We start from the raw sequence: 11,226 nt of genomic DNA on the forward strand, positions 1-11,226 counted from the left end.
TCAACATCCTGGGAGTTGCCATTGACCAGAACTCAGCTGGGCTCACCACATAAACACAGTAGCTACAAGAGCAGGTCAGAAGCTACGAATACAGTGGCAAGCAACTCACCTCCTGAGTGCTCAAAGCCTGTAAACCATCTGCAAGGCACAAGTCAGGAGTGTGATGGAATACTCCCCACTTGCCTGGATGAGTGCAGCCCCAAAAATACTGAAGAAGCTTCACACCATCCAGGACAAAGCTGCCCACTTAGATTAGATTAGATTAAATTCCCTACAGTGTGGAAACAGGCCCTTCGGCCTAACAAGCCCACACCGCCCTTTGGAGCATCCCACCCAGACCCATCCCTCTATAACCCACACACCCCTGAACACTACAGGCAATTTAGCATGCTGATCCACCTAGCCCGCACATCTTTCCACTGTGGGAGGAAACCCGAGCACCCGGAGGAAACCCATGCAGATATGGGGAGAATGTGCAAACTCCACACAGACCGTTGCCCGAGGGTGGAATCCAGAAGCATCCACTCCCTCCACCACAAATGCTCATTAGCAGCAGTGTGTACTATCTACAAGATGCACTGCAGAAATTCACTGAAGATCTTCAGACAGCACCTTCCAAACCACTCTATCTAGAAGAATGGGGCAGTAGATATATGGGAACACCACCACCACCTTCAAACTCCCCACCAAGCCACTCACTATCCTGACTTGGAAATATGTTTCTTCACTGTTGCTGGGTCAAAATTCTGGAATTCCCTCCCTAACAGCATTGTGGGTCAACCCAGAACAAGTGGACTGCAGTGGTTCAAGAAGGCAGCTCACCACCACCTTCTCAAGGACAACTAGGGAGGGAATTCCCTAGCCAGCCAGCAATGCCCACATCCCATAAAATGAATTTAAAAACCCCCTCTGCGGCTACCCTGTCAACTTCTCTAAGCATCTTGTATGTTTCAGTCAGGCCATCTCTTATTCTTCTAAATTATAATTAATACAAGCCCAAGCTCCTGAACATTTCCTAATGCGACAGTCTCCCCGTACCAGTGTTAGCCCAGTGAACTTTCTGGGAATTGCCTCCAATGTCAGTATATCTTTCATTTGATTAAAGACCCAAAACTGTTCACAGTATTCCAGCTGTAATCTGACAAGGGCCATTTACAGTTTTAGCAAAACCTCCCAACTCTTATACTCCATTCCTTTTGAAATAAACGGCAACATTCCATTTGCCTTTCTTTATTACCCAGCTGAACTTGGCTACTATCTTTTTGTGATTCATGCACAAGGACTCCAAAATTCCTCTCTTTGTAGCTTTCTGAAGTCTTTCTCTATAATATAATAAAATAATATTCAGCTCCTCTGTTCTTCCTGTCATTATGTATAACCTCACATTTTCCCACATTAATTTCCACCTACCCAGTGTTTTTACAAGTGCTTAACCTGCTTATCTTTCCTTCTAGATTCTTTGTTTCATCCTCACCACTCACTTTCCCTCCTAATTACGTTTACCCACAAACTTGGCCACAGTGTCTTCACTTATCTCATGCATGTCGTTCAATATATTATAAATAATTGTGGTGCTAGCACTGATCCCTGTGGCACTCTGGTTTGCCATCCTGAAAATGCTCTGTTATCCCAGTTCTCTGCCTTCTATTAGTTAGCCAATCCACTATCTATGCTAATATATTACCTCCAAAACCATGGGCTTTTATTTTATTGAGGATATCCAATTAATGTGTGGGACTTTATCAAATGCTTTTTAAGACTCTCCTTCTAAAGTCTGTCTCTTGAACCAAACCTTTTGCCACTTGCCTTCATATCTCTTTACATAGCTTATTGCAAAATTTTGCTTGTTAGCACCTCTACATGATATAACTGACACTTTCCATTCTATACAGCAACTATGTGTAAGTTCTTGTTGTTGAGGGCACAAACAACATGCAAGTGGGGCTTCTGTTGGTCTATTTGCACTAATGCTAATAGTGTGAATCAGGTACTTTGATGGTGTCATAGCTGCAGCTTCAACGTAATACACGGGCACTGATGGTATCCTGCACGTTTTGGAGAAATACAGAATAGTTGCATATTTAGCTATCTGAAGCTAAGACTAGACAATGAATACCAATTCAAAAGGCAGTGTAAAGGGAATCCAATTATGCACTCGCTATGTGTTTCATTGTCCTGCAAATTATCAATCAAACATGAACCGAACAAACTACTCAAAAATGTCCTTTTGCACGGTTATTTCTCCCAAAGTGCAACCTCCTACCAAACAAGAGCTGGAGATCAACAATTGAGCATGTCCGTTCCAATTTTATCTACACACTCTTTTCCACTTTCACATTCTCTATTGTTTAAAATGTTAAATTTTCCACCCATTTTCCGGCCTCAAAAATGTCATAATGGCAAAGATACCTCAAAGTCTTTGAAATCTCTGTCTTTAGCAAAAGTGCTCCCTTATGCAGACGGTTATCTAAACTATAAACTTGGGGGGAAAATCAGAAGATAAGAAGATCAGACCATTAGCAACCAATTCAGTATGTGCACTAAAACCTTTTCAATCACTCCCAGCATGGATAGGACATGTTCGAGGAATTTAAAAAAATCTTACCATTAACTTCTTCCCATTGATAAAACCCGAGAATGGTTTGCCAGTGACAGTACTCCTACATGGTTTGCTACAAATAATTTCCCGTCACAAGACTGGAAATTGCTTTTCGGAGTAATTTTGAAGGATAGTGAAGGATTACTTCTAATTTAATTTAGAATTAGACAGTCTAGCAAAGACAAACATACTTCTGTTTTTAATATTCAAGGTAAAAAACTGATATGTAACTCAGCTGCAATGGATTAAAAAAAATTGAAGTGAATGGTAATTTTCACCAGTTATGACCACAGTTAGATGAAATTTTAAAGAGGAAAATAACACCAGGGAGTTGCGGGCAGCTGTTAATTGAGCAAAATTGCTGAGGAATGGGGTGTTATAGAGTAAGGAACGGCAGATTTACGACTAAACCACAGGAAGCCCTATAGAAGGAACAAGACTCATGAGTCTAATGGTCATTCCTTTACTCCCAGAAGTGCTTGGTGTAGAAAGTGTTGGTTGGGGAGGAAGGAACAGGCACATTACTGGATGTCTGATGGAATGTACAATCCAGTAAGGTCTTAGAGTTATTATTGCTTTCATAATGATAACCACATCATACCAGATGGACTTTGATTTCAAATGAGAATTTCATGGAGTACCTGGTGTTATGCTAGTATCATGGCTTATGGGTTCCCATCATAGTGCCAATGGTCAGTCAGTCTGTGAGTCGTGGTCTCTCCATGACTTTAGGAGATTCACACAATAGATCTCTTCAGATTTCCTTCTCTGAGATAGTCTGACCCTATAGTTCACTGGGCCCACTATATCAGTAACCTCATAAAGTCACTATGGCTCCACACAGAGCTTATTTTATTACTTCCAAGGTCCATCACCTGGTCATCTGGTCGAAAACTCCTATTTGCAATTTCTTTATCTTTTGGGATCTCTGGTATTCTTGCAACTTCTCTGAATGGGCCCCCACAATGAGTGTAATTACCTAGATCTGCTCCCTTATTAACACTGCGTGTTCCATTATGTCTTCGGAAGAAGTGCTTTGTTCCACCCATTTTCTTTAGATATGTTGAGGATTTCATATGGCTATAGCCAATGCATCAACTCAAACCCTGACAAAACTTTGACACCTCCATAACTCCAACCAGGAGATACAGCAATAAGGTAGTTATTCAAAAGCATGCTTAAAATCTTCCTTAAGTTAACACTTGATGGTTCTATTGAATGGCATCAGTTTGGGCACAGTCCATAGAAATCCTTAGACTCTGAACGTGGAGCATCTCACAATGGTCTTTCAACAATTTAGATAAGCACAGAGACATCCTGGTCCTTTAATACTCCTTGGGGTCCTCCATCCAGGAGACCATATTTGCTAAGTTGTGCACAATAGTTTTAGAAATTGCATTGCTTATTGAACTAAGCACAAAACAATATAAAGCATAGCCAATGAGTGTGCTTATTTTTGGAGGAGAGTGAGAGAGGTGTCAGTCCATTGGAAGTGGGGTGGGGAGGGAGATGAGGGAGTGTTGTGTCAAAGTCTGGAGGCTGGAGGACGACCAGCAGTTGAGAAGTGATGGACAGGTGGCATCAGGTCTGAGAGTGTGTAGATATGTGGGCAGAAGGGTGAGCATGGTGTTGAGTCTTCAGGATTAGGTTAAACAGGATCAGGTCCTGAATTGGGGCTGTTGGAATTGGGATGACCATGGGTGCATCCAGTCAATGGACAGTTGTCAGAGGTTTGAAAGGTGCAAGGGCTAGGTTGAGGAGAGAGGTTACTGGTGAATCAGGGATTCAGTTTAATCCAGGTTTTTAATCCTGACGTTTCCTGTGTAACTATTAAGATGAAGTGATTTGAAACCTTGACTTTAATAGATTCTTTTGGAGGGTTTGAGATGCAGGGGAATTGACTGTCAGAAAATTTGATTTTCTGGGAAATTCACACTGCAGTGGGGGTTCTGCATGGTTCTAAAGTGCAACTCCAGCGTATGCTGCCCCAACAGCTCTCTCACCATCAGATTATCTAGGCCTAAGTCTCTGATTGATTGATGTTGTCCAGAGCATGGTGAGATGTTGTTGCTAATGTTTTTTTGATTTGAGTGAAAATTGCTTCTAGTTCTAAGCTTCACTTGTCATGTGTTCACACTCTTCCAAACTAGGCAAGAACTGTGCCAGATAATTCCCAAATCCAGGCAATTGCTATATAGCTTTATGTTTGTTGGTCACTGCTGCAACTCTTACCTTGTCAGGATAGGGGCAAAGTCCTTTAACTGTCAGTTTCTGGTCTATGTACTTGGCAGCAGACATCTTCAAATGTATCTTTTCTTATTCAGCCTCAGGTTCATCTGGCGAGCTAGTCACATCAGTTTATGATCGCGGTCTGCGACTATTTCATCCATCATTCAAATCTGTTAGGATCATTTGGCAATCAATGGTTTAGTGGCCTGAGAAACACTGCAATTTCTTCTAGCATCTGCCAAGTTACTAATCTGATCTGCAAAGTTATTTCAGCTGAGATGAGTGGATTTTGTTGAACATATACCCTCTTGAAATCCAGACCTTTATTCCTGAGCAATAACAAAGTTGTTGGAAAAGCTCAGCAGGTCTGGCAGCATCTGCAACGAAAATAATCAGAGTTAATGTTTCGGGCCCGGTGACCCTTCCTTGGAACTTGATTTAGAGCATCCGCAGTTCTTTCGGTTCTCCCTTATTCTTCTCATTGGATTGGGCTCTCAGCTTTATTCGTCCTTTTGGGATGGACAGGTTTTAGGTGAGCAGGGAAATATTTTGAAGGGACCTAAGGGGCAAATTTTTCCCACAGAGGACGGTGCGTGTATGGAATGAGCTGCCAGACAAAGTAATGGAAGCTGGTACAATTATAACATTTAAAAGGCATCTGGGTGTATGCATAAATAGGAAGGTTTTAGAGGGATTGGGGCCAAATGATGGCAAATGGGACTAGATTAATTTGGGATATCTGGTCAGCGTGGCCCAAAAGATCTGTTTCAGGCTATACATTTCAATTAATCTATACAGCCTCAAAGTTACCTTCAGGGACTTTGTTTTTGGGTGACTGCTTAAGCCACTTTGCACACATCTGCAAAATTGATGCAGAAAGCACCAGTGGCTATCTTACAGCTCACATTCACTTGAGGCTCTCCTTCCACAGTCAGTCACATACCAAATGCCACATCTAGAGCTGATGATGCCAACCTGTTTTCATGTGGTGAGTGATTCATCAGCATCATCAGCAGCCATATTTATAGGTTTACTTTATTTCTTCCCTGCAAAATACTCTGTGTACAAAAGTATTCAGCTTTTGGAAGTTTGAGTACTGCTTTTCCCATGCTCAAAATGGTCTCTTCTTTGTGTGTGATATCCCTTGCAATGTTTCCACTCTACCCTCTGGGGCTGATTTTTTTTAGTGACTGTTCTGCAAATATTTCTTCCCTTTTTCCAACATGTCTCTCAGCATGAGACACAATCTCCTCTGTTCTCCTATTAGAATGCTCTTGCTGATGATTAACAACCCTAGAACTTCTGCACGTGTTGATGGCTTCCTTAAGAGCAGGTTTCTCCTCTCTTAGCTGATGTGCTTTCATGGTGGGATCTCTAATGTCTCAAACAATTCTAACTCTGAAGAGGTGGTCTTTCAGTTGTCCAGGTGTGCAGGATTCAGCTAGATTTGCTAATGTCATCATATATAAATTGCTTTCCTCTTCCTTATTGTCTGAATTTTAATGCCCACTGTTCACAAAGGGTTTAAAGAATATTTTTGGAGTTTTCAATGGTTTTGTATTCTGGGTTCTTTGCTCCTTAAAGAGGCTCAGGATGCAGTATAGCTTGAGGCACTGCTTCTCCAACACTGATAATAGGGTTGATAACCTTAATTGCATGAGCTTCTTAATGGATTCTATACTTATTTCATACTCCTTCCATTTAAAGTTGTAAAAATTCAATTCTGTTTTATATCTCTAACTTCCATAGTAGCAGATATTGGAAAATTGCAGCCATTCTAACTCAACCAGCACTTCAAAGATGGAGACTGCAGTTTTAACTGTATCTTGACTTCTTTTTCATAGCAGCCATCTCTCTTAATGCTCTGAGAATCCACCCATTTCAGCTGAATGCTTCTGACAACATGTTTCATGTTATACATATTGAAGGCTGTGATAAACGAAAATGAGGGAAGTTGTAGCAGAGGTAAAGGTCACACATCCATGGCAAATTGACCAGCACACCTCTACAAATGCATTTCTCCTATCACCAGTGATTCAGTAAAATCTGTGGAAATGAGGATGGCAGACATGTACACCGCACTCTGTTAAGTCATGCTTAATGGCTCTTGGTTTTCAGTGGCAGCAGAGTGAGCCAGAATGTCAACGGGAAGGTAAGGTTGTTTTTTTTTTCTCTCTGGTCTATATATTTGGGCAGTTGCTTTACCCGAAACACCACTTAGGTAGTGTCTCCCACCCATCTTCCTCCTCTAACCAAAAAGAAAATGTTCTGAGCGGCGATTTGGTAAGGTTACTTTTTTTTTCTCTTAATAATCTGTTTGGGAATTCAGAACAGTGGGAATGGATGTTAGGGCTGTTGCATGCTCCTCCTGTCGAATGTAGGAGGTAAGGGTCACCACTAGTGTCCCCACTGACTTCATCTGCGGGAAGTGCACCCAACTCCAGCTCCTCGGAACCCGCGTTAGGGAACTGGAGCTGGAGCTGGATGAACTTCAAATCATTTGGGAGACTGAGGGGGTGATAGAGAGGAGTTATGAGGAGGTGATCACACCCAAGGTACAAGAAAAAAGTAGCTGAGTGACTGTCAGGAAGGGGAAAGAGAATAGGCAGAGAGTGCAGGGATCCCCTGTGGCCGTTCCCCTCAATAACAAGTATACCGTTTTGGATATTGTTGGGGGGGATGACTTACCAGGGATAAGCCATGGGGTGCAGGTCTCTGGCACAGAGTCTGTCCCTGTTGCTCAGAAGGGAAGGGGGGAGAGGAGGAGAGCACTAGTCATTGGGGACTCGATAGTTAGGGGGACAGATAGGATATTGTGTGGGAACGTGAGAGACTCGTGGTTGGTATGTTGCCTCCCAGGTGCCAGGGTCTGTGATGTCTCGGATGGTGTTTTTGGGATCCTTAAAGGGGAGGGGGAGCAGCCCCAAGTGGTCCTCATAGGCACTGATGACATAGGGAGGAAAAGGGATGGGGAGTGAGGCAGAAATTCAAGGAGCCAGGGTGGAAGCTTAGAGGTAGAACAAACAGAGTTGTTATCTCTGGTTTGTTACCCATGCCATGTGCTAGCAAGGCAAGGAGTAGGGAGAGTGAACAATTGAACACGTGGCTACAGGGATGGTGCAGGAGTGAGGGATTCAGATACCTGGATAATGGGGGCAGTGGGACCTCCTCAAGCGAGATGGTCTGCGCCTAAACCAGAAGGGTACCAATATCCTCGGGGTGAATTAGCTAATGCTCTTCGGGACGGTTTAAATAATTCAGCAGGGGAATGAGAACCTGAATTGTAGCTCCAGTGTACAGGAGGTTGGGAGTAGTGAGGTCATGATTAAGGTTTCAAGGTTGCAGGAGTGTATCTGCAGACAGGAAGGTGGTTTGAAGTGTGTCTACTTCAATGCCAGGAGCGTCCGGAATAAGGTGGATGAACTTGCAGCATGGGTTGGTACCTGGGACTTCAATGTTGTGGCCATTTCAGTGATATGGAAAGAGCAGGGACAGGAATGGTTGTTACAGTTTCCGGGGTTTAGATGTTTCAGTAAGATCAGGGAAAGTGGTAAAAGAGGGGGAGGTGTGGCATTGTTAGTCAAGGACATTATTACGGTGGCAGAAAGAACATTTGATGAGGACTCATCTACTGAGGTAGTATGGGTTGAGGTCATAAACAGGAAAGGAGAGGTCACCCTGTTGGGAGTCTTCTATAGGCCTCTGAAAAGTTCCAGAGATATAGAGGAAAGGATTACAAAGATGATTGTGGATAGGAACAAAAGTATAAGGGTAGTTGTTATGGGGGACTTTAACTTTCCAACTATTGACTGGAAATGCCATAGTTCATGTACCTTAGGTAGGTGAGTTTTTGTCCGATGTGTGCAGGAGGGTTTCCTGACACAGAATGTGGATAGGCCAACAAGAAGTGAGGCCACATTGGATTTGGTACTGGGTAATGAACCAGGCCAGGTGGTAGATTTGGAGGTAGGTGAGCACTTTGGTGATAGTGACCACAATTCAGCTATGTTTACTTTAGCGATGGTAAGGGATAGGTATATACCACAGGGCAAGAGTTATAGCTGGGGGAAAGTCAATTATGAGGCGATTAGGCAAGATTTAGGATACATAGGATGGGGAAGAAAACTGTAGGGGCTGGGCACAATTGAAATGTGGAGTTTGTTCAAGGAACAGCTACTGCGAGTACTTGATAAGTACGTACCTGTCAGGCAGGCAGGAAGTCGTCGAGCAAGGGAATCGTGGTTTAATAAAGAAGTTGAATCTCTTGTCAAGAGGAAGAAGGAGGCTTATGTAAAGATGAGGTGTGAAGTCTCGGTTCGGGCACTTGAGAGTTACAAGTTAGCCAGGAAGGACATAAAGAGAGAACTAAGAAGAGCTAGGACAGGACATGACAAGTCTTTGGCAGGTAGGATCAGGGAACGGCACAGTGGCTCAGTGGTTAGCACTGCAGCCTCACAGTGCCAGGGACCCGGGTTCAATTCCAGCCTCGGATGACTGCCTGTGTGGAGTTTGCACATTCTCCCTATGTCTGCGTGGATTTCCTCCGGGTGCTCCGGTTTCCTCCCAAAGTCCAAAGATGTGCAGTCTTGGTGGATTGGCCGTGCTAAATTGCTCATAGTGTTCAGGGGTGTGTGGGTTATAGTGGGATGGGTCTGGGTGAGATGCTTCAAAGGGTGGTGTGGACTTGTTTGGCCGAAGGGCCTGTTTCTACACTGTAGGTAATCTAATCTAAAACCCGAAAGCTTTCTCTAGGTATGTCAGGAACAAAAGAGGTCAACTCATGCAAACTTTACTCAAGACACTGGCAACAGATGTCTATTGATCTCTCTCAGGTTGTTAGACTGGTGCAGAGCAGCTACACGAGAAGCAGTTGGCAACACCTCATGCAACCCAATGCCATTTATATTGGTCTGGACCCAAGTTTTGCACTCAAAGTATTTCTCGTGGCTGAAGAATTGGTATCCCAAGAGCATAGATTATCGGTGGTCAGCAACAGAAACAGAGGAGAAATGAAGAAGCACTATTTTAGGCAATTACTGGTTAAAATTTGGAACCTATAGCCTGTTTGTGTGGTAGACACAGATGCAATGTTTTCATTAAAAGGGAATTGAATAAATTCTTGAGGCGAAATGTGTTACAATCTTACTTGGAAAAAGCAAGGCTAGTAGAATTAACTTAGTGGCTGTTCTTCAATATGGTGAATGAACTCACAGTGCTGTGCTCATCTATGATTTATAAACTCAAAAAATGATGGCCAGTTAAGGACCACCTGATCCATCAAAACTGGAGCATTACACTGACTTCCTACCATCATACTTTTCCCACTCTATAATCCTATCATGACACTTCACATTCCATGCTCCCAGTCATATGTGGGTGAGTTGAAAACTAAGAGAAAGAATCTCTGGAAAATTCTCCTTCTTTGATGACTAGAGCCAGTTGAGATCTAGGTCAGAAGAGTCAAATCCATATAATTGCTTTTAAAAGAAGAGTAATCCCATTTCAATATTATCATTACAATGTCTGCGTTAATAGCAAAGTGATTGAAGGTACTAAAATGATGCTGGAATTTGTTCCGCGCTTTCAAGTCATAAATAAAGCAGACAAATAATCACTGGTTTAATGGGAGAAATGCTCAGTGTGAATTGTCACTGGCTTCTTTTGAGCTGTTGTTGTTTTTCCCATTAATTAATGGCCCAGGTAGCTGAATTTGCTCCAAACCCGATTAAATTTCATGAGGTGAGAGCTGTTTGCAAAATTGATGTAACAAGCTGCAGTCATTGTACAGGATTTAAAATTTCACTCCTGGGGCTCCGGCACTATAATCCAATGAGTTAGGCTCAAATCTGTAAGTCAAATGGGGGCAGAAAATGTAAGTATCAATGTCCAAGCTGGCGTTAACCTGGGGAAAAGGAAAGCACTATATCTAATGCTACCTTCAAATGTAATTTTTACAATGTTATAATTAACCTCCTTTTCCTGAAAATGTTGATTTGAATTTGATTAAGTCTATTGATACTAAGGAGTCTCCAACAACTGAGTCAATGTCCACTCATGATTTGTAAACCTAAACAATAAATGCTAGCAGGCTGTTTAGCTGCAGAGGGTATCATGGGTGATTGTTAATTTGCCCTCATCAAATACTCACAGCTTTTAGCAGCGTTCACAAGTGCATAATCAAGAGTAGGAATTCCCACTGATTATTTCCTCTTCCATAGCTCAGGGAATCACACATGAGAATGTTCTGATTGCAACAAGGAGAAGGACAGTGGCAGACTTCAGGAGGACATAGGCTGGGTAACTGGGCTGACCCAAGGCAGATGGAAGTGTGAAGGAATACATTTTGGAAAAAAGGTTCAGAGAAAAAAAAACACTAATTAAGGGAGTTCAGAAACAGA

Source organism: Stegostoma tigrinum, chromosome 3 (genome assembly GCF_030684315.1).
Source record: "Stegostoma tigrinum isolate sSteTig4 chromosome 3, sSteTig4.hap1, whole genome shotgun sequence".
Classification (NCBI taxonomy): Eukaryota; Metazoa; Chordata; class Chondrichthyes; order Orectolobiformes; family Stegostomatidae; genus Stegostoma; species Stegostoma tigrinum.